The sequence below is a fragment of the Poecile atricapillus genome, chromosome 3 (genome assembly GCF_030490865.1).
Source record: "Poecile atricapillus isolate bPoeAtr1 chromosome 3, bPoeAtr1.hap1, whole genome shotgun sequence".
Lineage (NCBI taxonomy): Eukaryota > Metazoa > Chordata > Aves > Passeriformes > Paridae > Poecile > Poecile atricapillus.
This window is the reverse complement of record NC_081251.1, coordinates 24,057,532-24,083,686: the sequence shown is the minus strand read 5'-3', so window position 1 is coordinate 24,083,686 and position 26,155 is coordinate 24,057,532. Positions and strand designations below refer to the sequence as shown.

General features: G+C 42.8%; 1 long non-coding RNA gene across 1 annotated transcript; it reads right to left on the bottom strand.

Annotated features, from left to right (window-relative positions):
• Positions 1-494: 494 nt before the first annotated feature.
• LOC131577162 (uncharacterized) lies at positions 495-25,186 on the bottom strand. The gene is made up of 4 exons (XR_009277158.1): positions 25,032-25,186; positions 24,272-24,348; positions 22,102-22,187; positions 495-708 (listed from the first exon to the last, which is right to left on the bottom strand). It is a non-coding gene; the product is annotated as an uncharacterized LOC131577162 (long non-coding RNA).
• Between the last annotated feature and the right edge of the window lie 969 nt (positions 25,187-26,155).

Sequence of the window (26,155 nt, the reverse complement as noted above, 5' to 3'; positions counted from 1 at the left end):
AAGGAAGAAGGAAAAGAAGGAGGTGCTTAGGAACTCCAGTTTGTCCAAGTTCAGTTTATCTGGCAGCTCAGATTTCAGTGTGGGCAGAAGACAGGTCTGGAGTGAGTTGTAAATTGTCTGCAAGGAGACAGGCAAAGGAAATTCTGCTTTTATTCAGAGACAGGAGGATAGCTGAAATAGAGACCAGCAGGACATGTAGGAGTGGAGAGAAGCTGAGAATAACCCAGCAAAGTGTTAACCTACCTAATAAAGTGAGGTGATAGGAGGCAAGCTAAGAGTGGGCAGAACAGGAAAAAGTCAGAGAAGATGCAGATAGCAGTGAGAATTTAGCAGTGTCTCTGAAACCTGATGGTCCAGGCAAGACAAATCTGGCATGTAATTTGGGATGGAAGGCCTTTTTGTGTTTGCAGAATTTTATTTAAAAAAACCAACCAACCAAACAAAAATAAAACCAACAAAAAAAAAAAAACAAAAAACAAAACTTTTTTAAAAAAATCTCAAATTTTGAGCCCCTCCTTCCATCAAGTGATTGCCTTCATATTCTTACCTCATTAGCTTTGGCACACAGCAAGGCAGGCAGGAACTGCTCTGTGGTACCATGGAACCAGTTTTGGATATGCAGCTGGCAACCCTTTTCTGGGCTAAGAAAGCCAAGCAATTCCTTCTTCCCAAGAAAAGCTGGGGGTTCCAACCTCCTTCTGCTTCTTCCTGTGTGGCAGATAGAAACCAAAACGGAACGAGGCATCAATGAGGTAAAACAGGAATGGCCTCAGTCAAAATATCAGTACTTGGTGCTGAAGAGAGGGTGAGGCTGGGAAGCAGCTGGGTACAACATAACAATGGTCACTGTGCTGATGGCTGTGAGCCATGGGACAGCAGGTGAAGCTTTATATTGCTTGTGCCACTTATCCTATCATGAACTTAGGCTTTTGCAGACTTACATCAATGTTTTGTGTAGATCAGGAGTGATAGAAGTCCATTTATGGAGACTTTTTTTTCCAAGATGGGTTGAAGCATCAGACCCTTGCTCATTTATTGTCCTTTACAAGGGTCTGACCTCCAGACTCTCTGAACATTTGACTTCCCATGTTTCCCAGGCATCTCAGCACACACCTCTCCAGACAGAGGGGACACCAAGAGACCTGTGTAGGTCCAGTCACTGACCAAACCAGCAATGCTCAAGTCTCAGAGGGACTCAGTCTGGAATGAAAGCAACAGGCTATCCACCAAGTACAATAGTGGTCACTTTCTGTTTTTCACGAAGGGCTCAGCTTCAAAATTATTATGAGACCCTTGTGGTTAGAGCACTTCTCAGAAAGTGGAAGTTATATGGTGGTGTTTCTTGGGCATGAGTCACTTTCTCAGGCAGTGCTCCAAAATCTCTGGCTTCTGGCCAGTCCTAAGATCTTCTAGGATTCCTGGGAAATAATATTTTCCCATTTGAGCATGTTGTGTAATCAATGCTACTTATTTACTCCATGTAGCACTGGCTGTTAGAGGTGTTGAGGGATGTTTTCTTTAAACATCCAGTGTAGGACAGGCAATTTTGGTGCCAAGACGTGACATGCTTCTGTCCCAACAACTTCTGAGGCAGCTCAAACCCCCTTGTAGGCTGCTAATATCACTCTTTCTGCTGGAGTATAGTGGGCCTCTGATCCTGATTGCTAATTCTGTCAGGTACTGGATACCTTCATCTGCAGTGGTCCACTTCCCTGGGGAGTTCACGGTTCTTCCCTAAATGGATATCTTGCCCCCAAGCTTGAGAGAAGCCATCTCCAGAGGCTGCAAATTGCTCCTTCTTTTCCAATTCCTCTTTCAATTTCCTGATATTTAGCAAGGGATCCCAGTTCTTGGGCTTCATGACCTTCTAACTGCTGACTGTCATCACCACTATCATAGCATTAAAGCAGCCAGGCAGAAATCTGCTCACCTGGCTGGTGGCTGTTATAATTTTGCAGGTCTTGAAGTTCTGATGAGGTCAGGCACTGAGTAACTGTGGTTTCCTGTTTAATTTGCCTCACTCATTTGATTTCTTTGTTGAAGGACCTGCCTAACCCCTCCTTTCCTGTTAGTTCTTCTTCTTCTTCTTCTTCTTCTTCTTCTTCTTCTTCTTCTTCATCTTCTTCTGCTTCTTCTTCTGCTTCTTCTTCTGCTTCTGCTTCTGCTTCTTCTGCTTCTTCTGCTTCTTCTGCTTCTGCTTCTTCTGCTTCTACTTCTGCTTCTGCTTCTGCTTCTACTTCTTATGCTTCTTCTGTTTCTTCCACTTCTTCTGCTTCTTCTGTTTCTTCTTCTCCTTCTGCTTCTTCTGCTTCTTCTTCTGCTTCTTCCTGTGTGTCGTCTTTCTTCTGCTGCTTCTCCTTCTTATACTTCTTCCTCTTCTTCCTCCTCCCCCCTTACTAACTTGTGGCATGAGCCTGTAACTCACCTCATTCATTTTTTGTTTTCACTGCTGGAGCAATTATTGCAGTTGCTGTAGTTTGTGTCCCTGTCTCAGCCATAGTGTCCTCAAATGCAGTTTGGACTCCTGCCCCAACTAGAGTCCTCTGAGAGTACTGTGCAGTTGCTTAATAGACACAGTACAGGGCAAGAAGCTGCAGGTTTTCATTGGGGTGGGCAAGGCACCCTTCTATCACTTGATGGGTCAGTTTGTCAGAGTTTGTTACCTGTTCAGGTAAAGCCCTAGGTAATGGGAGGTGATAACTGCCCTAAAAACTTGCCCAAATCCTTCCACAAACCCTGCCACCCAGGAACTGGGTGCCTCAGGGCAGATTTCAATAGCTCCTCACCTAAAGACTGTTTTCTCTTACATCAGGATGATGCTGGATTCCATGAACTCCATAGCGTACCAACAGTATTAGTTAGTATGATTAACAGTATTAGCTAGTATTATTGCAGCTTGCATAAGGATGAGCAAAGACCATGGGAGACTGCATTATAAAAGCATTCCCATCAATCTCAGGCAAGGAGAAGGAAGTGTGCCCCCTCATCATCCACAGAAGATAAGCAGTGCAGCTGACCAACTCACAGGAGCTTGCTACTCAATAACTACAATTTACTATTTACTATTTACTATAGCATGCAATAAATAATTGCCTTTATCTTGCTTGAAGTTTGGTTGCCAAAAAAAGTACTGCAGTGGGTTGACCTTGGCTGGGCACTTGTTGCCTGCCAAGCCACTCTGACTCCCCTTCCCAGCGGGACAGGACAGAGAAAATAAGATGGAAAACAACTCCTGTGTTGAGATAAGGTAGTTTAGTAAAGAAAAAAAAAAAAAAGAAAAAAAAAAAAAAGTTTGCATGTACATAAGCAAAGGGAAAAGGCAATCTCTACTTCCTATCAGCAAGCAATATTCAGACACTTCCCGGGAAGCAGGACATGAGCACATGGAGCTCCAGAAGGCAAACATTGTAGAATAACAAATTCTGCGCCCTGTTCCTCCTCCCTTCCTTAGCTTTTATATCTGAGCTGACATCATATGGTATGGAATATCTATCCCTTTGGTTAATTTGGGTCAGCTAGCCTCGTTGCATCACCTCCCAGGACCTTGCCCTTTCCCAGCCCCTTGGTGGAGCGGAAGGAATGTTACAGGGACGGTGCTGCTCAGCAGTATCCAGAACACTGGTGTGTTATCAACACCCTTCCAGCTACCAATGCAAAGCACAGCACTGTGTGGGACAAGTGAACTCTATCTCAGTCCAACCCAACAGAGATATGCTGCTGCCTCTGAGGGTTTACATATACACAATCTCAACAGAGTACCTAAACCAATTGCTTAACATAGTTTTTAAAGAGTCCCTGGAGGAGAGAGAGGAAAGGATGGAAATTCTCCAGCTTTTTTATTGGACTTTGCTGCCACAGAGAACAAAACAGTGCATATTTGTAAACCTCTGTATAATACACATTGCACAGTGTGAGTGCTCTTCCTGCCTAATCTCAAAACACATCAAACAGAACAAGAGATGGCCAAGGACAAAGGGGAATTTCCAGAAAAATAGGTCTTTCATAATGAGGCAGACAAAATAATTTAGAAATGGTTCTCCTGAAAATAGGTGTCTGGGGGATAAACATGATTGAATCATCTAAGTAAATTGTGGAACCAATCATTGCAAGAGGCAAAAATATAAAAGGGTGTTCCAAGTGATCAGCCAAATCAATGGAAAAGATGTGGCTAGTACTTAGATAATGGCATCATTGTCATTGACATTACTATTATTGTTATTATCTGGCTTAATATTCAGTGTTCTGGCTACCATTGCCTGGGTGTCATTTCTGTCTAAGGACATCCATAAACCATGGGATGCTGAATGGGGTAAATAAGTCAGGGAAGCATCGTTTTGTACTAGCTGTTCCTTGTGTTCTTTCCCTAAGCATCCACACCTGCCAGGCTTTCTGGTCTGACTAAATTATGTTCTTACAATATTCAGTTTTAGTGGGGAAGCAGGCATATTAGAAAGGACAGACCTCAGCCTATCAGGCAGGCATTGGAATCTGAATTGGAATTCAAGCAGTCACAAGTAGAGTACAGAAGAGAATCGGCAACGTAGAAGAGGACCCCTAGCAGGTAAACTCCCAGTCACCAGAATGCACGTGCCCTACCCCAGTGGGAGCCTTGTCCATGCCTGGAGGCTCCTCCTTGGGGATGGCCATTAGTGGATGAGCATGCAACTGAATTAAAGTCTTCAGCTTTCTGAGTGAGCCCTCCAAACACAGTAGAATTGCACGGGAGACAACTAAACCAGCTGTGCTCCTTGACAGCAGGGTGAAGTCTGCCCAGCCCTCTCAGCAGTCACACAGAACAGGTAGGTGCCTCTCCTGAGATGACTCAGGCCTTTCACAAGGCTACCTGTCTAACAGCCTTGACTATGCAGAATGTAAAAAAAGCCCTAGTATTTCCTACTGACTTTGCTATGCAGCAGCATTTTCAACTGTTCTGCTCCATATTCCTGTTCCAGGTGAACAGGAATGATTCACATCATCTCCCTAAATACTTAAGTAACGTATTAATCTACCTCTAGCTGCTCTTTCTCATGTCCCAACTACTTTCCCAATGATGTCTTATAACCTGATTAATGGGTACAGGCCACATCTTGGGCAACACTGTTACAACAGTCTGTTAATATTAACTAGACGCTTTGATGGAATCGTTACTTGGGATCATGGAATGGATACCTAGCCCTACCATTAGGCAGAAAATATTTGGTGCTCAGATGCAGTCTAAGGAAAGCATAAATGGCCTGTACTTGGTTGTTGGAGTCTGAGATACAGACTGTGTGCCCTTGTTTTTAATATTTAGTTCTAGGATTCAAAGAAACACTGAATTTCGTATAATATGAAATTCATATGAATGTTTTCATGGTGATACATGAAAACAAATGTTAAAGTTAGATAGGAAAAATGTAAATGTGTAGATTAGAAAGTTTCTTAAATCACTGGGTGAAAAAGTAGTTTAGAGAACAGGAGACAAGATGGAGGATTTAGGGTGTTGTCTTTTGTCCTTCTTCTTTCTTCTTCATGTTCTTCTCCTAGGGGTTTTTGGGTAGTAGTAGGTGATTGGGTAGAAAATGCCACAGTGCAGCACACAGGTGTTGGGTCATTGGGTCACTAAGAAAAATAGCTTGGTTGGCATCTGTTAATTGGGTAAATGGACATATAAAAGACCTTGAAGAAGATCTTTGTTAGCCATTTTACCCCTTTTCTATCATAATGCACATAGCTCCTTGTACCTTGTAATGCTGATAAGAAAAAATAAACAACTGAGACTGAACGAGAGAAAACCAGCCTCCCTCTCATCAATCTTCAGTTCAAAGGGAAAAAGAACCCAAATACAAAGTCCTTAACGAGACACTTGGTCACATGTTTGTCAAAAAAATACATGGTTAGCTTATTCCCTGCATGCTCCTAGCTCAAGCTCCCCTGCACTCTGCAGGCACAGCCCACGAGTCACACAGACAGGATGCAGCCACACTATTCAGAGGCAGGTAGAATTAAGCTGTATGATGTTGTGGTCTAACCCCAGCCCACAGCCAAGCCCCACACAGCTGCTCGCTCACTCCCCCATCAGTAGGATCAGGGAGAAGATCAAAAGAGTAAAAGCTAGAAAACCTGTGGGTTGAGATAAAGACAGTTTAATGGAAAAAGCAAAAGCCCCACATGCAAGCAAAACAAAACAAGGAATTCATTCACTGCTACCCATGGTAAATGTTCAGGCATCTCCAGAAGAGCAACGCCCTTTCATATATGACAGTGACTCAGGAAAACAAATGCCATCACTCCAAATGCCCTCTCATCCTTTTTCTTCCCCCATTTTATATACTGAGCATGATGCCATATGGTCTGGAAAATCCCTTTGGTTAGTTTGGGTCACCTGTGTCTCCTTCTAGCTTCCCAAGTACCTCCAGCTTCCTTGCCAGTGTGGCAGTATGGAAAGCAGAAAAGGCCTTGGCTCTCAGGTAAGCCCTGCTGAACAATAACAAAAACATCTCTGTATTATCAACCTCGTGTTCAGCACAGACCCAAAACACAGCCCCATGCCCACCACTGTAAAGAAGATTATCCTAGCCAAAGCCAGCATATGGATACAAGTAAAGCTGACAGGTGAGTCAGCTCCCTTAACTGTGTCATTTACTAGTACAGATGTAGCTTATGTGTCTCCCACCATCTTCCACTGGCAAAAAACAGGTTATATCTATAAATTAGATATAATGACAGCTTTCATCTACCCATATATTTCCTTGGTTTAGTCACCTGACTCTCTACAGAACTAGAGGAATGTAGTAGCCCCTTTGGGGCTACATCCAGCAGTACTTGATGACATATCATGTACTATACAGGACTAAAGGAGCCCTTCACAGATGAGGAGGCTGGTCAAGCACTGCAGCTCCTGGCAATGGCAAAGCCTCAGAAATTTATCATTCAACCTTGTGTAAATCAAGCAGTATTTGAGTCACATGTAGCAAATATTCTCTTCACACACTGTCCTCATATCCAACTTTTTCTAAAACATCTAAAAGCTACATCCTCACATTGTATCTGAAATAGGAAAGAGATGCTCTCATGCATGGAGGGGATCTAATATCACTGCTTGTCCCCTGTAATGTCTGCAGGAACTGATTTGCTTTCCTGATAAAGGAAAGTAGAGTTCAAGTGCATAGCAATTTGGAAATTAGGGAACAGAAGCACATAACAGTTGAGGTTGGAAGAGATGTCTGGAGATCATTTAGTCTACTCCTTGCCACCCTTCTTAAGGCAGGGTCAGCTAGAACCTTCCACCCAAGACCATGCCCTCATGGCTTTTGAATACCTACACAGATGGAGACCCCACAGACTGTCTGTGCCAGTGTTTGGCTATCCTCACAGTAAAAAATGTTTTATTATTTCAGATAGAATTTTCTGTGCTTGAGTATGTGCCCAGTGCCTCTTATCCCGTTGGTATCTGAGAAGAGGTTCTGCCTTCTTCATATCATCCCATCAGGTATTTATATCCAATAAAAAGACTCCCCCTGAGCTTTCTCCTCTACAGTCCAAACAGTCCCAGCTCTCTCTGCCTTTCCTCATGTGACAGTTGTTTCTCTCCCTTAATCAGCTCTCAGATACTTCATGGGACCAAATCCATTGAAGTCACACCTTTCTTGTCCAGGAGAACCCAGCAGTGGCACAGCACACCAAGTGTGGTCTCACCAGAGGGGAAGTGTCACTTCCCTCAGCACGCTGACAACACTGCGCCTGATGCAGGCCAGGGTACTATTAGCCTTTTTTGCTGTGAGGGAGAATTGCTGGTTCATGGTCAGCTTGTCCACCAGGACACTCAGGGCCTTCTTCTGCCATGTTCTTTTTCAGCTAGTTGGCCCCTAGTCTGTAAGGGACATGGAGCTATTCCTCCCCAGGTGTAGGACTTTGTATTTTTCTTTACTGAGCTCAATGAGATTCCTCTCTGCCCCTTTCCCCAGGCTCTCCAAGCCCCTCTGAATGGTATCAGCCATTCCTCACAATTTTGAACCATTTAAAAATTTCCTGAGCTCTTCCCATTCCCATCACACAAGTTATTAATGAAGATGTTAAGTAATAGCAATCTCAGTATCAACCTTTGGGTACACTCCTAGTAACAGGCCTCCAGATGGACTTTGTGCCACTGATCACAGCCCTTTAAGCTTGTCAATTCACACAGTTGTCAGTTCACCTCATTGTTCACTTATCATGCCCATACTTCTCTGCTTGTCTGTGAGGATGTTACAGGTGACCGTTTTGAAACCCTGGCTAATGCCAAGAAAGAGAACATCCACTCATCCACCACACCACTCTTCTCATCATAGAAGGTCATGAGTTTGGATAAGCACGATTTCACTTTCATAAATCCATGTTGACTATTCCAAATCAATTTTGATCAAACAAGGCTTCTTCCACTTGCCTGAAGACCTCAGCTATTACTTCTTTCCAGTCCAGTGATATGTACAAGATACCCACAACTACATAACCCAAGTTGGTCTATCCACTGGTACAAAATGAACAACCATTTGCTTTCAGGCGGGTTTCTAATGTAGTCCAATGGACAATGATTGAGTTGTGGCAGAGACACACACAAAGAGAGGAAAAGATCAGAAAATCTGTCATGGTTGGTTCAGAGCATGATGTTGCTTTTTGAGATTAAGCAGCCAGAACACTGCTGTGTATGACAAAGCATCATAGATCTGCTCTGAATATCTCAGTCTAAAAGAGTCTAAAACTAAAAAGCTGAAAGGAATTTTCTTCAAGTAGAAGTTTTTATGGGCTCTAAATACTGCATCAGGAAGTTTGGGCAGGATGTAAGGACCATGTCCTGATGTTTAGAAGGTAGATACCATCAGAAGTCACATCAAAATTTGGTTTTAGCTGACAGAGCATGCACATCCCTTCATATCTCCAATTTGTGATGTCCTCATATCCTTACCTCTGTTGATGTTTGCCTTCATCTTCTAGCTTGATGCCCTCTTCATAGACATTGGAGAAATTTTCCTGTTCTTCTAAGCACAAATTCACATACTGTCACCCTTCAAAGAGTTCCAGTGCAAGACATATTTCCAATGCTACTAACCTCATATTTCCCTCCTCAACTTCAACCTCATATGGCATTTGTTTAAAATATATCACACATCAGAGCAGAGGTGTGTTACTTATGAAGGCTACGCAGAGCCATGCAAATCACAGCCTGACAGGAGATGTCCAGAGCATTTTAAATCAACAGGAGGCAGGCTGCTAGATGTGGGTTCCCTCACCTGTGTTGCTGTAGATGCAGATTTACAGCACTGAGGTTACCTTAGCATTACATAGACAGTAAGTGACAGTGGAGAATTATCCAGCAGGAGCGTTTTGCAACTGGAATGGGTAAACAGATTATCTTTCATTCTTCTTGTCTGCTTATCTACCCACTGGTGATGTTGTATAGCCTACATCTGCACTCTGAGTTTGTTTAAATGCATGAAAGCAATGACCTTAGAGTCCTTTGCAAATACATTGAACATATTTTGGGAAAAAATTTTGTTTAACGTTTTTAAAAGAGGTAGACAGATCAAGGGTACAGCATGCCTGCTGTCCAGTTCTGTACACTACAGCAGTTATTAGTATCCAATGGGTAGAGAAAACTGTTTCTGAGGAGCATTTACCCCTTTTGACTGTTGTATTTGAATTATGTGATTACAACAACAAGGAAAGCAATACAAAAATCTCAAAAAAGGTGATTTTGATAAAGACTTCATCCTTTACAAAATCTAGAAGAGAAAGTAGGTGACTTTTCTGCATTTAGGCCTTGTCCTTAATAGTCCGTTTTGCAGGAGATGTAAGGAATGGCATAAAATTTCAAATTACTGCAAGAGAAGAAAGAGGTTATTGCTCTGCTGACACATATACTTACACACATCTTTCTGGCAAGACAAAATAGCCTGCAGTGCATCCACATTTTAAAACCTCTTCTGACTACCAGAGGACACGACAGTGTTGCAAAGTGCTTTAAGTGGTTTCTCTTAAATTATTCTCATCTTCTGGTAGTTAAGACTAGCACACAATTTAAGATTTTATGTGAAAACTATTATTTTGTCCTGTTTTCACAGCAAAACCAAAATCACCTCTTGCTGCAAGCTAAATTTCTTGTGGATCCTGGAAGAAAGAGTAAGTAATCAAGCACAGGATTGTGCAGACATTAGAGCTCATTCTTGTGCTTTCAGTAAAGCCCTCCGTGGATGACAAAAATACATCTGTAGTTATCATCATATGTTTGGGTTCTTCACTTGCTGCCTGGAAATAAATATTGCACTAGCATATCTTTGGTAGTATTGTAAAAAAAATCACAAGAGCAGCTCAGGAATATTTCAATGTTAATAATACCTTGTGCTTGTCTAACAGGCTTACTCAGTGACCTCGGAGCAAGCACTGAACTCCACAGCTGGGAGGGAAAAGGGGAAAATATGGCTTTCAGGAGGAATGCAACTGTGCCTCAGCCATGCCTAGCTGTTTGCCACAGCTGGGGAATAGTTCACTGACAAAGATGGGAAGTGCTGAGGCCATTTTCCCCCAGCAAAGCACTAAAACTGTTTTCCCCTGCTACCAATGCCACTGTTTTTGACCATGCATTGAAAACAAAGGGCATCTGTTCTTATGGATTTAAAAACATAGTTTGCTTTATATATAGAAAGAATAAATCTGTTTAGTTTTTCTTCATTGTCAGATATGACTCTTTTTGGGCTTATGGCTATTCATGTTCAAACTTCAATTGTTTTCCCTTTGTGTTTCCCAAGTGTTATTTTTATAAAGTAGTTGCTCCTCTCTAACTGGATAGCAGCAGAAGTAAATCAGCTTCAATGTGTTTAGAAACAAAGGAACAATGAAACATTCAACCAAGCCTGCCTCAACAGATTACTCTATTTTTTTGATACTTTCAAGGCAATTTGAAACAGGAAAAGAAAACTGCCCAAGAGCTCAGAGGATTTGGGAGGAGGTACTCTGAGCAGCAACTGTGACTCTACTGGGAGATTAGGGGCCAGATCCTCCCCTCATTTAAGCTCCTGGAAATTGTGCAACTGCCCAAACAGAGCTGGGAGAATAATTTGATCCATTTTCTTGCAGTGGTATGCTGAGGGTAAATTATTATGATTAAAGATTTACATTTGTCAGTTGAAGTTCAGTAATTTGGTATATGACAAGGGCTCCAAATTTCTCAGCAGAATAAGCAAAATTCAAGCATGAAGAGACTTTGCTTATGGTTCTGGGGCAAGGGGAAAAAGCAAAGCGGGATCAGAGCCACCAGGTGCTAGGATTTTGGGAGAAAGTGCAGCCAAGGTAGGCAGCCCACAGCTCCCCTGTCTTGCTGCCAGAAGCAGCTACCCAGCCTTGATTGTAACATTGATGAGTCCTGCTCTGCCTTTCTCAGCCCGGGGCAGTTGTGAAAGACTTGCTATTTACACCCCTGCAGCCAACAGGTTTTACATCATCATCCTGTGGGCTGACAGAAAACAGGCAGTGGAGGCCACCTGTCACCTGGAAAGCTGTCAAGACACTTCTGTTCAATTGCCTGGACATAACACTTACTTAAGTGGTAGGTGGCAGGGTCTCTCCTGTCTGGAAACACGTAGCTCTTAATAAGGCTAGGGCCATATTTTAGACCTTGAAAGCAATTTCCAGTTGTGTGATCTGAAACCCAGCAAAATTATTAAGCACTTTGCTCTAAGACATGAAAAAGTGGCAGAGATAGAGAGAGGAGGACATCACCTACATGCCTTCAGTCAGGAGCTGCAGTAAGGACATGGTGTAGACATATTTCCCTAGCACTCCTAGGACATGCAGAAAGACATCAAATCTAGCTCAAACTGTTGAAGATAATTTCAACTGGCAGAAAGCAGTCATGTGGGCTAGAAAACATCCAAGATGATGATTAGCACTGTACAAAAAAAGCACCAGGGATCAGTAATGATGAGGGCAATCTAACAAGCTGCTGCTGGGCTTGGAGCACAGGGTGCTGTGTCTCCCACCATGCTGAGCAGTTCTGCCATTTGCCCTTGGCACAATGACAAGCTGGAGAGCTGAGCAGAAGTAGTGACAGCCCCTGGCATCCTTCCCTTCTGGTTTTCTGCCTTTCTTTAGCAGGAGGAAGGTTGGGGTACTTGGCAAAGCCAGGAAGATGGTTTACCTTCAGCTGGCAGGACTGCTGTTGCTAGCAAATATTTCCAAGAAAATGAAGCTTACAGCTTCTGTTGCTGTTTCAAAATAAGATATGGTTCTGGGTTTTGTCACTAGTATTTCAAAAGAGAATCTTACAATAGATTTTATATGAATGGATGTATTCTTTATAGTTCTACAGTTTATTTGGGTTCAAAATGCCATCTTTTTTCTAGGCAGCATTTCCTCATTACCATCTCTTCAGACTTCACCTGATTTCTTTCTGCTCCTCAGCTCTGCCCTTAGGATAACTTCCTTTTGTTTTTTCACCAGTATTCTACCAGCTTTCAGTTTTACTTTATGACCTTCTCTTTTGATTCTTTCTCTCAGCTAATTAAACTGAACAACCGATATAATAAATATTTGTGACTTTGCTGATACTATATATGTAAAAAGGAGGGAGGTACAGGAAGGAAGTACATATTTTTAGAAGAAAAAGAGGATGTTCTGAAAGTACCTGAAGACAGATGCCAGCAATGCTGGTATGGGGAAAAAAAAATAGCATATGCAATGGGTGAATGCTTTTCTGATCTGAATTTATCTGAGGGATGAAACATGGTCTGATGGAGGAACTTTGGTCCTAACCACAGAATTTAAGACGACAACATGACCATGCAAATACAGTGTGAAGGAGGAGACTTCTGTGTTCCTCTGATGAACAAGGCCCAAACATCCCCATGCTGGGCTGTAAGGGTGCACTCAATAGTCATGGTTAGAAGATACAGACTGACAGACTGGAAGAGACATCAGCAAGTGGACAGTTAGTGGGGCAAGAAAATGCCAAGCAGAGGTTCATGTTACTAACACAAACTGATCTGCAAATGGGCAAGACCAACAGACAAGGTCCTGGATGAGGCTGGAAGCAATTTGGGTCCCAAACTTCTGTTCAGCTCATGTCCATTCAGCCCCAGCCCACTACCCATCCTGACAGGTAAGCACAAGTCTCCATAGTGGTGCAGGCTGAGATGCTCTGTCAGACGTGGCATCATGACAGCTGCATCCATCACTGTTTGCTAGAATTTAAGTAATTAAATTCAAATTTTAACAAAAACCTGAACCATCTAAACATAAAAAGATACTTGTAAGTCTCTCACCAAGAAAAGCTTCTGCTAATGATTCCTACTGTACAAATACCATGCTCTGGGAGAGGGCTCTGAATAATGCCAAATTATTTTCTCCCTTAAGGTCCAGAAGATTTGCCAAAGAAGTCTCATAAGAATCCTCTTCTACAGCCCTTATTTTCTTTTTCAAAACCATGCTCAGGACTTCACCCCCCCACACACCCCCACCCCCGTCGGCTCTGGGAACCTTGTGCTGCCTTCTACCTTCATGCTCCCCAGAGAGATGCTTGCTTTGGCCTGGGCCACTTGCCCCTGGCCAGGGCAGGGCACGTTTGCACCTCAGCTAAGGCTAAAGTAATGTGAAGAGGTCACGACATAAATAATTAGTCCCTACACATCTGCTGGGATGTTGTCAACACCTCAAGCTGCCCCTCGGGCACCTCCCCAAGCACTCCCAGAGGAGGAATCATGAATCAAGCCAAGTACAACCTGTCCGTGCCTTTAGCCAAAGCTTCTTGGCCTCGCCAGCAAAAAAAAAGCATGCCTTGAAGTACCTCAGGGAGTGGCCCACATCCTGAGGCAAGAGGACGAGGGGCAGGACTGATTGTGGAAAACAAAATACAAGCTTCCCGGCAAGGGCTGGGCCAAAGCGGCACCTGAGTCACCGCGGCTGCCCGTGGGTGCCGCGATGGGAGCGCTGCTCCTGCGGCACCGTTCCGCTGGCCCGCAGAGCCACCGTGACCCTGCTCCCAGCCTTCATTCCTACAGTCTGCAAACTCACTCCTCTGCTTACAGAGTGCAGAATGCAGAATGTTCTCTGATAGATAAAACTGGAGTGAGTACAGAATCCGAGGATTTTCCCGTCACAAGAGATGGTTGGTTTTTTTCAGATAAAATAGCATTTAAAAGGGAATATGATAACTATGGCATTTTTAAATAGCTTTTACCCAAAGTGATTTAATTAGTCATGATCCAAGAACTGTTTGCCACACAAAATCCAATTTTTAGTTGTTGTCTAAAATCAATGTGAGGCTCATGCCTTCTGCTGTTAAAATCAATGGCAATTTGAGTTTAAGAAGCAGCTAGATCCTGGTTCTGTAAAAATGTAAACCAGACCTTTCCTTCTTCACCCTGCTCTTTTTAAAATAAAAAACCCATCACACCTTAGCTATGTTAGTTTCCCTCTCTTAAAAATGCATGTTTCTAAAGAAGTTTAAGAAATATTTTACTCTTTTGACTGAAATATTTATATCATGGTACCCATAGGGATGGTTCTGTGACCTTTCAGCAGCTACATGTGAATTTCCCAAGTACACAGGACTGGACCACTTCCATTTAGGTGGTGGTTTTTCATAGCTGTGTGATTCTGGGGTCCCTTACACTGTGTATCCTAACAAGCCTCAGGAACATTCCTGAGATTCTAGGAAGCAGAGCCATCGTGTCCCACCACCTGTGGGCATGCTGCAATTTGCAGGGGCCAGTCATTGCACTAATTTGCTCTAAGGCTTCACTGACATAGAAAAAAAAAAATTGAACCAAGAGAGGTCTAGTCAATACCTGCTGTTGCAGAGCTACTCTCTTTCAGTTCTAGTTGTATGAGATCTGAAGGCATGGTTTTCTTCCTCCTTGAACGTTCAGTCAAAAAAAGAGGAGCTAATGTAGGGAAACAAACCTTTGGAGTGGGAAGAAAAGAATACAAAATGATAAAACCAGGAAATGTATTAAGTGTCTGGTTTTGAGATACTGCAGGCAATTAAAGCAGAAAAAGAAATCAGTATTTTCAAAAGTCTATGTGTAATGAGAGGTAGAAATGAGAAGTCTAATCAAAGACGCCTTTCTAGCAAAGGAGCTATCAGCAGGAACAAATTGTGGAAAGCATGTAGAACTCGTACCTGTGTCTGCAGAGACAAATGACACTCTAGTTCCATGATCCCTTAATCTAGCACAAGTGCTTACTCAAACTGTAAGGGATGATCCATTCTTCCCCTGTCTCCCAGGCCTCAGTCCCACTCTCTCCCTTGCACTTGCATTTGACCTCAAAAAGTCTTCTAGTACAACCCACCCTGCAGTAAGCAGCAAAGTCTTCAACTAGATCAGGTTGCTCAGAGCCCTGTCCAACCTGAGTGTGAGCATTTCCAGGGATGGAGCAACTATCAGCTCTGGGCAAGCTGTTCCAGAGTTTTTACTTAGTCCACATCTATAACCCTACAGTCAATTATTCCAGCCCCTTCTTAGGCTTTCAGTTGCCAGCATGCCTATGAACGTTGTTAGCTTTCAACAGAAGCAATCCATCTTGCTGACCCGTGGTCTGCTTGATGCATTCTGGGTTTTACCAGGAATGAAAATTAGATACATATAGTCCATCAGGCAAAACCTGAGTTTAAATAGCCAAGTTTCATTTTCTTAGAAGCTTTTGCCCCCTGTTTAAGGTAAAACAGGAGCTAGACAACAGATGAACATATTTGCTGCACCCTACCCATGCAGGTTGCTGACACAGTTCTACATGTGTGCAATGTTGTGCTAAAAGCACCAATTAGGGATGAGTATTTTATAAAGCCAACATTGCACATCATTCGTTTGTGATGTGCAAGCTTCCCCTGCTGATTCATGTCAAATCAATTCTACATACTGTAGAGTACTATGGTGCAGTAAGAAACACTGATAAATGTATTAAACAGAGGCACTAGTCTGTGGTGCTAATACACATGGAGGGGAGTTCAAAGCCCCTCAGTGCCTGTGTGGCCCATCCTGCCACCCCTGCGGACAGTCATCTTTTAAAGCCAGGGTGCTGGGAATGCTAAGCCTCCTTGTCAGAGCAATGTTCCAGAAGAAATCAGATTACTGCAGCTTTTAAGTCTGTCTGGCAGAGGCTAGGGCTGAGGAAAGGGCAGGGGAACAGCAAGCACCTTGAAATAAAACACAGGGTCCAGGTATAACAAAGCTATGTGTTGGAAACAGGAGGGGTGGTTATTAGTCTTGTCCACAGGTCACATCCCATGGAAGCTCCTTGTGGTTGGGGCAGGAGCTCTCTGAAGCAGGCACAGTACAAGCACAGTTGAGGAAGAGACACGCTGCCTCAGCCCACCCTGGTATCCAGGCACTCGTGGGCCAAACATACATTGCTACTTCAGTGTGAGGAATCAGCCAGCTTTATGAGCTGAAACACACTGCCCTCCTTTAAAAAAGACAACTCTCCACTATCAAAAGGCAGAGTTGGACTCAGTTATTCTGCCATTCTTATTTTAATGGGCTTCATGCTGTTGGCATTATTAGACAAGCCTTTACTGTGTGGGTGGAAGCAGAAAATCTGCCAAGAGCTCCAAAACTATGTGAAGAATGGAGGTTTCTGATGAGAGGCTCTGATGATGAATCTCCTGCTACTGCATTCGTGAGAACAGGGCAGAAGCCTGACCTCTGTGCTACCTTTTCTGTGCTGACAGTGCTCTCACTGCAGGGCTGGAACAAAAATTCAGTGATTATAAAAAGTGACACGATCAATGATCCATACAAGGAATATAACAAGGCAACTACCTTGTCAAAATGATATGAGGAGCGGTTATAGCAAAAAAGCAAATAGCCTCAGTGGTGCTTTTTTTTCCCCTTGTAAAACTAGGTTGAAGAAATCAGGATACATCAAAGCTGACAGTTCATTGAATTTGGCAGCAGTTCAAAGATAGAACGTCTTGTCCATGCTGTGCAGAGCTCACACCCACTATCTGCAAGAGGTAAGAAACAAGGACCATGGACTCACACAGAATAAAGGAGTGAACTGATTATTCTTCCAAGTCTCAGAGGATGCTCTATGCAGCTCCCTACACAGGAAATGCATATAGTTAATGAGAAACTACTGTAATAAAATAACAACCCCTCTGGCTGGTAGGTGGCATAAAGGAATTATGTAAAAAACACACTCCATTGAGCCTCTAATACTTCTACTGGTATACAACAAAACGACAAGAAAATATGTTTACAAAGACTATCCATCCAATATTTTAAGTCCACACAAAAAGTGGAAGGTGAGGAGGGTGTGAGGATATAATCTATCTGGAGCTAAAGCTTCAAAGCAGTTTTTCTCAGTGATAACTGCATCTGGAGGTTAGTGCATTTCAGCTCAGACAATTTTTAACTTGTCTAATTATAGCATGTTGGTAGTCATACTATAATTATGAGAACAGAGGCACTCTCATATACATGCCTAGAAGAGTTGCTGGTGCCAAGGAGAGCTGGTAGCAGCAGTAAGTATCCTCAGCATCAACTGAACTACTTTAGTTCTTGTTGAAATATATGTAAGGGCTCAGGAGCCTGCACCTGACCAAGTGCCTGTGCAGGAGTAAGAGCTAAAAGCTCTCAATCCTCAGCAAAAGCAGAGCATGGTACCTTTGATCTCAAAGGTTTAGACTCATCCACTTCACAAACAACTTGTGTGGCTTTATGTGGTAATTCATTAAAGAGCAGTAACTTGGTATTTCTGAGTTCCAGCTGTTCTGTCCTGACACAGAGAAGCCATCCTGGAGATGAATGGGTCCAGGGACATCCCACAGCAGTCATTCCTGCACAGAGGCTGGGGGCAGCAGTGAACAAGCCACAGCAACCTTCAATTTCAGAAAAAATCAGTGTATAAAATTACTCCAACAATAAAATAAAAACAGTCTTTAGTCCAACCATACTAAAGAGCTTCATTTTAAATGAGAATAACACAATTACAAGAATACAGAATGCCTCTAAATTTGATTAAATACAAATTTGGTGTTTAAAGTTATCAAATTGTAACAGTACAGCTATTAGACAGTGATACAGCTGAAGCAGAAAATTAGATCAATTTCAGAAACAAAATCCTTTTGCCACAGAAATCACGGAAAAGATAAACCTTAAATGCAAGAGACAAAACTGTAGCAGGACTCAAAAAGCAGAACTTGCCTCATTTAAAATGGAATTATGTGGGAGAAATAAGGACAGACAAGGAAAAAAAGGATTGGAACTCATAATTCCAATGCTTTCATAAAAGCGGCTGCTTAGAGGTGTGGATGCATTAACCTTCCACTCAGGGAAGCAGTCAACATGACCCACATCTACCACATCATCAGCACCATGAAGCTAACTAGGATGGATATGGATGTGAAAGGTCACTACATAGATTCTGACAATAGTGTAATCATGCCATCCTCCTTTTCAAACAGACCAGTAAACACAAGAAACCCTAATAATTGTTAGTCAGATATTGCTGCTCAAGTACTGAAATGAAAATTTGTGTCAAAGGATTGGAAACAAAAGTTACAGCAGACAAATAAACAGGTTTTAGCAGACTTTAGCTTGAAAATATTGCTAAAAATGCGATAAATTATGAAGGCAGGAAGTTGGAAAGAAGACTATAGACCAAATTGTGTACCAGAGGCACAGGAGAAATGTTAGGTATCATCAGAACAGGTGTAAGGCTTAATGAAAAAAACATTAAAGACAGGACTATAAATTTATATGCAAAAGACAAGCCTGGAGAAATGTCACCCCACCAGCATTAAAAAAAATAGTTTTGGAAGCAAACTCAAGTATTTTAAATACTATTTTCATGCTGAAGTTAGTAGACACTTTGTTCAAAAAGAGCTGTAAGGAAGGAAAGGCACTCAAGAAGAAATTAGTGAGACTGACCATAGCATTGCTTTAAATATAATTTATTTTCAAAAGCATAAATCAGGCTTGTTTCTTTGAAGATTGTCCCCCAGAGGCTGCAGCCTCTGCACAAAGCAAGAACTCTTCTTTCCCAGGACCCCATCATGACCTCCTGTGGACTTTAACATGGCTTTGGTTGGCAGTCACAGTTTCAACCTACACACTTGGGACTTGATGATCTGTGGGGCTGGGGGATGTTCTTTTTGGCTGCTGACTTTGCACAGCAGGAATAGTTCAATATCTTTGGATATGCTGAGGAAAATCTCACTCTGCCTAAGGGCGAGGGAATGGATTCAGCCATCTCTAAGACTTTTGTTTACTTAGAAGCTCATGATGTGCCCATGATGCTGCTCTGGATAGTGACCAGGACTGTACCAAACCTTCCCCTGCAGCTCCTTGTGTCAAAATTGCTCCAGGGGATGTGACATTTTTATACCCTTCTCCCATCTAAGTATTTGAAGTGTATTATGCATGCACATAGTGGGAAAGAGTCCCTGACCTGAGTTTACAGTGTGAGTGGTCAAAACAAGATAAGAGTGAGGGAGGAAGAGAGGAATATCCAACATTTTTATCTCATTATCTACCTATATTCTGTATTGTACACAGCTAGGAAAAAAATGCATTCCTAGGAGAATAAAAGCCAAACCACCTATCCTTCCCAGGGAGAGCCAAAATACTTTTCATCTGACAAGAAGCAGGGTTATGTTAAAATACCTCCTACACAAAACCTGACCTGGATTGGTTGCTGTATCACTCACCAAAGATTATTCCCAATTGCTGGAAGGTTGCTGCTGGTAGCTTATAGCTGAGGAGCCCACCCAGGGCCCCATCACAGTTCTCCTGAGGTGAGCAGCAGGGCTAGAAATATCAGCAGCTAGAAAAACAGCAGCCACTGCTTTGAGTGGCTCGCTCTTCAGCTGTGCATCTCCAGAGGACTCTCTGAAGATGGTCAGTGAGAATGGGAAAAACCCCAAAACACCAATTGTTTTGTATATTTAATTTTTATCCTGGCATTTTTTTCCAACTGCCTATAAAATACATTCTCAGCCTTCCTTTTTCCCAGACCACATGAGTGGAGGTCCCAAGAAAACTGCAAAGACCACAGGGCAAAGGCAGGTTCTGCCTTCCCAGGTGAAAGCTGGAATAATCCTTAAAAGTGGGAAAGGATATGTGAACACTTTAGCTCAGCAAGCAACAGAGACAGCACATTGTATTTGCATGTTCTGCTGGGAAGATGGGCAGGGGAGAGCTCAGAGTTGTGTACTGAGGCTTTAGTACCCTGCAGCCAGGAAGGCAGGCTGCAGGCTGGTCTGTACAGATAGTGATACTTCAGTAAAACAGACTATTAAAACAGTATACAATACTATCACATTACTATTACTACTAGTACTATACCAATAAATGTCCAGGTATAATGGTTTTCTCAAAATGCAGAATAGGTTTTCTATGGACACTTCAGGCTAAAAGATAAAAGGAGTTATATCAGGATCAGAATGCTCTGTAGGGAAACAGCCTCCTCAAAAATATGACTGCAGTGACAACTTAAAAACTATTCTGACTATCAGGAGTTGGGACCATGACGTCCACCAAAAAAGAAGTTTGAATGGATTTCATACATTAAAAATTCCAACACGAAATGACAACAGTTCGGATTCATATACATGTTTTCATACAAACCAGAGCATTTACAAAAATACTTTCCCTCATCTCTTTTTTTAAAACATGATTTACTGTTTGCTCTAAGCAGGAAGACAGTGTTTACCCTCGACAGGATTATCTCAAACAGTTTACACTGGTTGTGACTGGTTGTGATTAAAGAGAAAGGGATAGGCAGCATGGCACATGAAGAGAGATTGCAAATGCTACCCTTAACTGATTATCTAAATCAGAACACCTAATACTCTTCATGGAAATACAGTGTTGCACTCTTATCAGCTCCCTTATACTAACATGACAACTCCAAATCCCAGAAGAAAATCATTGTCAGGCTGCAATGGACAATAATGGAAAAACCACATACTGTTTTGAAGGATTAGATGTTGTAATCCATACAGCAAGTCAACAAAAACTCATCATAGCAGAAACAGGCAAGGAGCAAAGCATCCAATTACTAATGCAAAATAATGCAGTTTATGCTTTGTTCACTGCACTGTGATTAGCATTAGCTATTATAAAATCACTCTCCTCTAGAAGAAGCTGCTTGCTATATGAAAATATACTTTCCCCTTAAAGAGCTTCTACTCCTCCCTGTAGATGTGCCCAAATTTTGAGGGTAATACTCAAAAGCAGGCAGATAATACCCAAAAAGCAGAGCAGTAGGAGAGAGGCACACCAGGGCGACTGTCCATGCTCCCCCCTCTCCAGCACACTGCAGCCACCAGCAAACCCCTGGATGGGCTAAAGTGGGTCATGCCCTGCCAGAGGCTGGGTCTGCCCCAGAAAGAGAGGTGTGGTTTGAGTACAGAGTTAGAAACAAGCCGGTACTGATTTCCACTTCTCCGGCAGATACTGTGAAAGAGGAGGCAGTCTGCGGACAGACGACACTAACCACACTTGTTAGCTAACATTAACTCAGTAAACTGAGTAAATTAACAGTAACTCTGGGTTAAGTGACCACTTTCTTCATTCTACTTGATCATCAGAAGCACCTTGTTATTCTTTCTGTGTCTCCTATTAACAGTCCTAGCACTGCCATAGGAGCAAAATGGCTGTTACATAGTGGCAAGATTCTTGGCACTCATTATTCTCTGAACTCGGGTTAACTAAAGCTTTAGCAGCATTGACAAGGGTGGACTTTAATCACATTTTCTCTCTCTGAAATTATGAGCAGCATGGTGATAAAGAAGAACATACCAACACCAGTGACAGAAAATTCCATAATTATTTGACCTTTTTGACAATTGAAGCAAAATATTCTGGTCTAATGGGACACTATTTGGGGTAAATCTGGCTCATAAAATACACTGCAAGTTTGGTGAGTTGGTGCAGGTCTTCAATCCTATTTAATTATTTGCCTACAGCACCGCATGCTGCAGAGAGACATAAGAGGAAATGCAGCATAGTAACTACTGTTAATGTAAAATGCATGAAAATGGATTATAAGCACAGGGCCAAGAATTTTTTTTCCACTCTAGCCCGTAAGAATCTTGCAAAAAGCCCCCTCAAGAGCTAAGACCAGTTTGTAACGTGATCATACCTCAGCACAGATAGTGAGCGCGTTCACACCAGCTCTGTGTTGGAATCTCAAAATAGAAGCTTCATCCAGCCACCTGCTTATGAGACCTGAAAATACAAAATTGTGAAGGAAGACTTGCTTGGAAGCTTTTTCTACAAAGGTCAGGTACTTAAAGGTTAGACAAAGTTGTACACACAGCATGAAACATTTGTTGTCTGCACAACAGAAGAAAACATCATCTTCAGAAGAAATAGATGTTGTAGTTTCAAGCCTGATTCTTTAGTCCAGTGTTTGATCTAGGAACAGTAATCTCATCCCATTTACTGTACTAATAAAAATCATGAAGCTGCCACAGTCAGTTTGGATGGATGCCAAGGCAAACTCAGGCAGAACTGAAAAATCCCGTTAAGATGACTGAGTGGCAAATGATGGTTATTTATTCTAATCAATTTGTTAATTTACTTCTGGAAAAACTGGATTAATTTGTTTCTAATCAAAACAAGGGTCTATTCATTACAGTGTGTATGATAAACCACTACTACATAGGCATAGATAGGATTTCTAAGAATTTTTTTGTAAAAAGGAAGACAGATTTGGTAATTCACCCTCCCCCCCCCAAAAACCCCATTTGGGCTTGTTTCCCTGGAACACACACTTCTAACCCTTTATCCAGGCTAATTTCAAACACCATGCTGGTGGGCCTTCCAGTCCAAGCTCTTTTGTCCTCTCAGTGCTGCAGCCCTCTCTGACTTTTCACTCTACTTTCAAATATTCCAGCTGTTCTCTTCCTACCCATACCCTCAAACACTATTTAACCTCCTCCCTTTGTGTACCATTGATTAAGTGAGGACAACCCTATCTGCTGAGGCCTCTTTGTCACCTCTGCTGCTGCTGCCTAGCAGGACTTGGCTTTCCACAATGCTCAGATTCTGCCTCTTCTCTCTCAAAAGGTAGGATTACAATAGTCATGAGTCACAGGTCAAAATCATATGCAAGGTATAACTTATTTTACATCAGCCCTAGAAATCCTTCTGTCTAAATCCTGGATAATGTTTAATTTGCCCTTCTCTGAACTCTAGCGTCATTGATTCCACTCTGATAACAAGGTCTCTGAAGCTCCTCCTGAGCAAACATACCAGCAGCAATTTTATCTCAGTGGAGAGGTCAATGATAATTTCTTCACTGCTGACAAACCTGCAGATGCTCCAAGAAGATGAGGATGATGCTGGGACTCAGTACATCTGCAGCCCAGAATGACACTGGCCAGCTCCTACCCCTATTAAATGTCAAACATTTCATGCCAAAACATTTGGCATTGTTTGCTTAGTTCTCCCAAATGGGTAATTCTGAAATGACATTTCCCATTCTGTGACCTTGCTTTTGTTCTCTAACTAATAACAGCATGAGCACTTTGGAGAGACTAGGAAAGGGATGAACCAGCAGACCAGCTAGCAGTCTGGTAGCCCCACACTGGAACCAGGCTAGCAAAACCAAAACCTCACCCCCCAAGCCTCATCATTTTTTCCATCGGCTGTTGTGTCCTCCCTCTCCAGTGCCACTTACTTGGCACCCTGGGCATACAGTGTCTCATTGAAACCCCACTACCCAAGTAAGAAAGGCAAGCTCCACAGTGAAGGGAGGCACACCAGATACGTGCCAGCCTCTGGTGGGCCTAGGGCACACTTCCCTGCCTATGGGATGCAGTGTGAGGATCAGGAAGCAGCACATCCCTTTCCTGCACAGGGTGCTGCTCACTCCCCAGCTATACTCCCTATGCTCTGCTCCATCCCCTTCTGCATCTCAAGTTCTTATTTTTTATTTTTAAACAGCCAGATTGAATCTTAATTATTTAAGCACCTTCCAGATTTAGAAAGCTGTTTTGGCTGTGAAAGTAACACTCGGTGTAATCATCCTTCATCAATAAACCATGGAAACAAATGTGTATGCCTGTTGGGAAGGAATTTTATTTAAAGCACACTGAAAAGTGCTTTAAATAAAGTGTGAAAGATGTGAAAAGATCTAATGTTGGTCATGTTTCAGTGAGCTCAGCACATTTTGGCTCAAGTGAGAAAAAATGGGACTTGTGCCTTAGTCAATTAAGATGGCTTGACTTCTCACAGATAGGAAGGGATGCCTCAGAAACACCCAAAACACAAACTTGGGTGAAGAGCCCTCAGAAAGGCACACTCACCTGACAGTTGTGCTGCTTTTTGTAGGGTTTGGCCTGTTTTCTCCAAAGTGTTAAAACACATAGGCAAGGGTCTGGTCCTTCAGGGAAATAAAGATTTGAGCTTTAAAACAAAAGGAGGAAAAAAACACCTCCAACATCAACCAAATAGCATTCCTAACATCTTACTGTAATAAAAGAAATAAGATTAAAAAACAGTGGAATAGCCGCAATGTTTACTTTAGTGAGAGATTTTGTCTTATCCCAGAAAAAGCTTAAGGAACATAATTTCTGATCCCACTGGGAAACTCTCTGCATTATTGTACTCAAATCATAGAATCAGTATATGCTGAATTGGAAGGATCAGGATCATTGTATCCAACTCCTGACTCTGCATAGGACACCCCAAGATTCACACTGTGTGCCCAAGAGCGTTGTCCAAATGCTTCTTGAGCTCTGTCAGGCTTGGTGCTGTGATCACCTCCCTGGGGAGCCTGTTCCAATGCCCAACCACCCTCTGGGTGAAGAACCTCTTTCCTGATATCCAACCTAAACCTCCCCTGACTCAGCTCCATATTTCCTCCTGTCCTGCCTCTGGTCACAAAAGTGAAGATATTGGTGACTGCCCTCCACTGTCCCCTGTTGCAACATTGAAAAGTACAATGAGGTCTCCCCTCAGTCTCCTCCAGGCTGAACAGACCAAGTGACCTCAGCTGCTCCTCATACGGCTTCCCCTCAAGGCCCTTCACATCCTTGTGGCCGTCCTTCTGACACTCTCAAATACCTTAACGTCCTTTTTATATTGTGGTGACCAAAACAGCACAGAGGATTTGAGATAAGGCTGCCCCAGTGCAGAGCAGAGTGGGACAATCACTTCCATTGACCAGCTGGTGATGCTGTGCCTGATGCACCCCAGGACACAGTTGACCCTCCTGGGACCTCTTCTTGACTGTTTACAGCCCAGCACCACCTCTGGGGGCTGTTTGCACACTGAGCTTCAATAGTGAGGTTGCAATAAATTGCTTCAGAGAAATGACCATGGACTTGGGCCTTGGTAAACGACTGTGGTCCAGGAGAAGCAACTGGATGTTGGTATAGTCAGTTTTGATGGCTTCACCCAACCAGCTGTCTTCTATAGCTGAGGGAAAGCACCAGAAAACCCTTTTTACTACAACTTTCTAAAATTGCTAACTGTTCCCCATCGAGTGGAGATGCTTGATCTTGAATAAACCCCATGCAAATTGCTGCTTGACTCCTCTCCTTTGCAAAGCAAAACTGCTCTTTATTTATGTAGCATTTTCATTTAATTAATAAGGAGATGGAACAAACCTTAGGGAGGGAGAAGAAATTAAAAGGTCATTTTCCATCTCGAGGGAGTATGTGAGAGAGGAAAACAAACAAACCGCTTTCTTCCTGTTTGCCATATGAACTAGGCACCCTCACTGCTGCCCCGTTAGGACCTCGGGGAGGTAATGGAGTGCCTGAAGAGCACGGACAGAACTTTCCTTCCTCTGTTGAGCATCCCTGCCATTGGAAAGGAGCCAAAGAGGGTGCTTTGAGATTCCTTCCTCAGACATCTGACACTGTGGGGACCAGCTCTGCATATGCATGTAAACTACACAACAAAACCAGCAGTTTTATTGTACAACCTAATTAAAATACTACCTACTTAATTGCAGCCAGAACTTACATTCAAAAATGCTGTCACGTTGCAAAGCCCGTTACTTCAAAACACAGGAAACATCAACTACATCTGCCCGTGACCTTTAAGTAGGCCCGCGGCTCATTTCATTATGATAGTCTTTAATTACATGGTCCCATATTGTTTTTCACAGGGGCCCCCCGCTGCCAGGGCCCGGGCTGAGAGCCCTGAGGCCCGAGGCGCCGCTCTCCGCTCCCCCGCCCGCC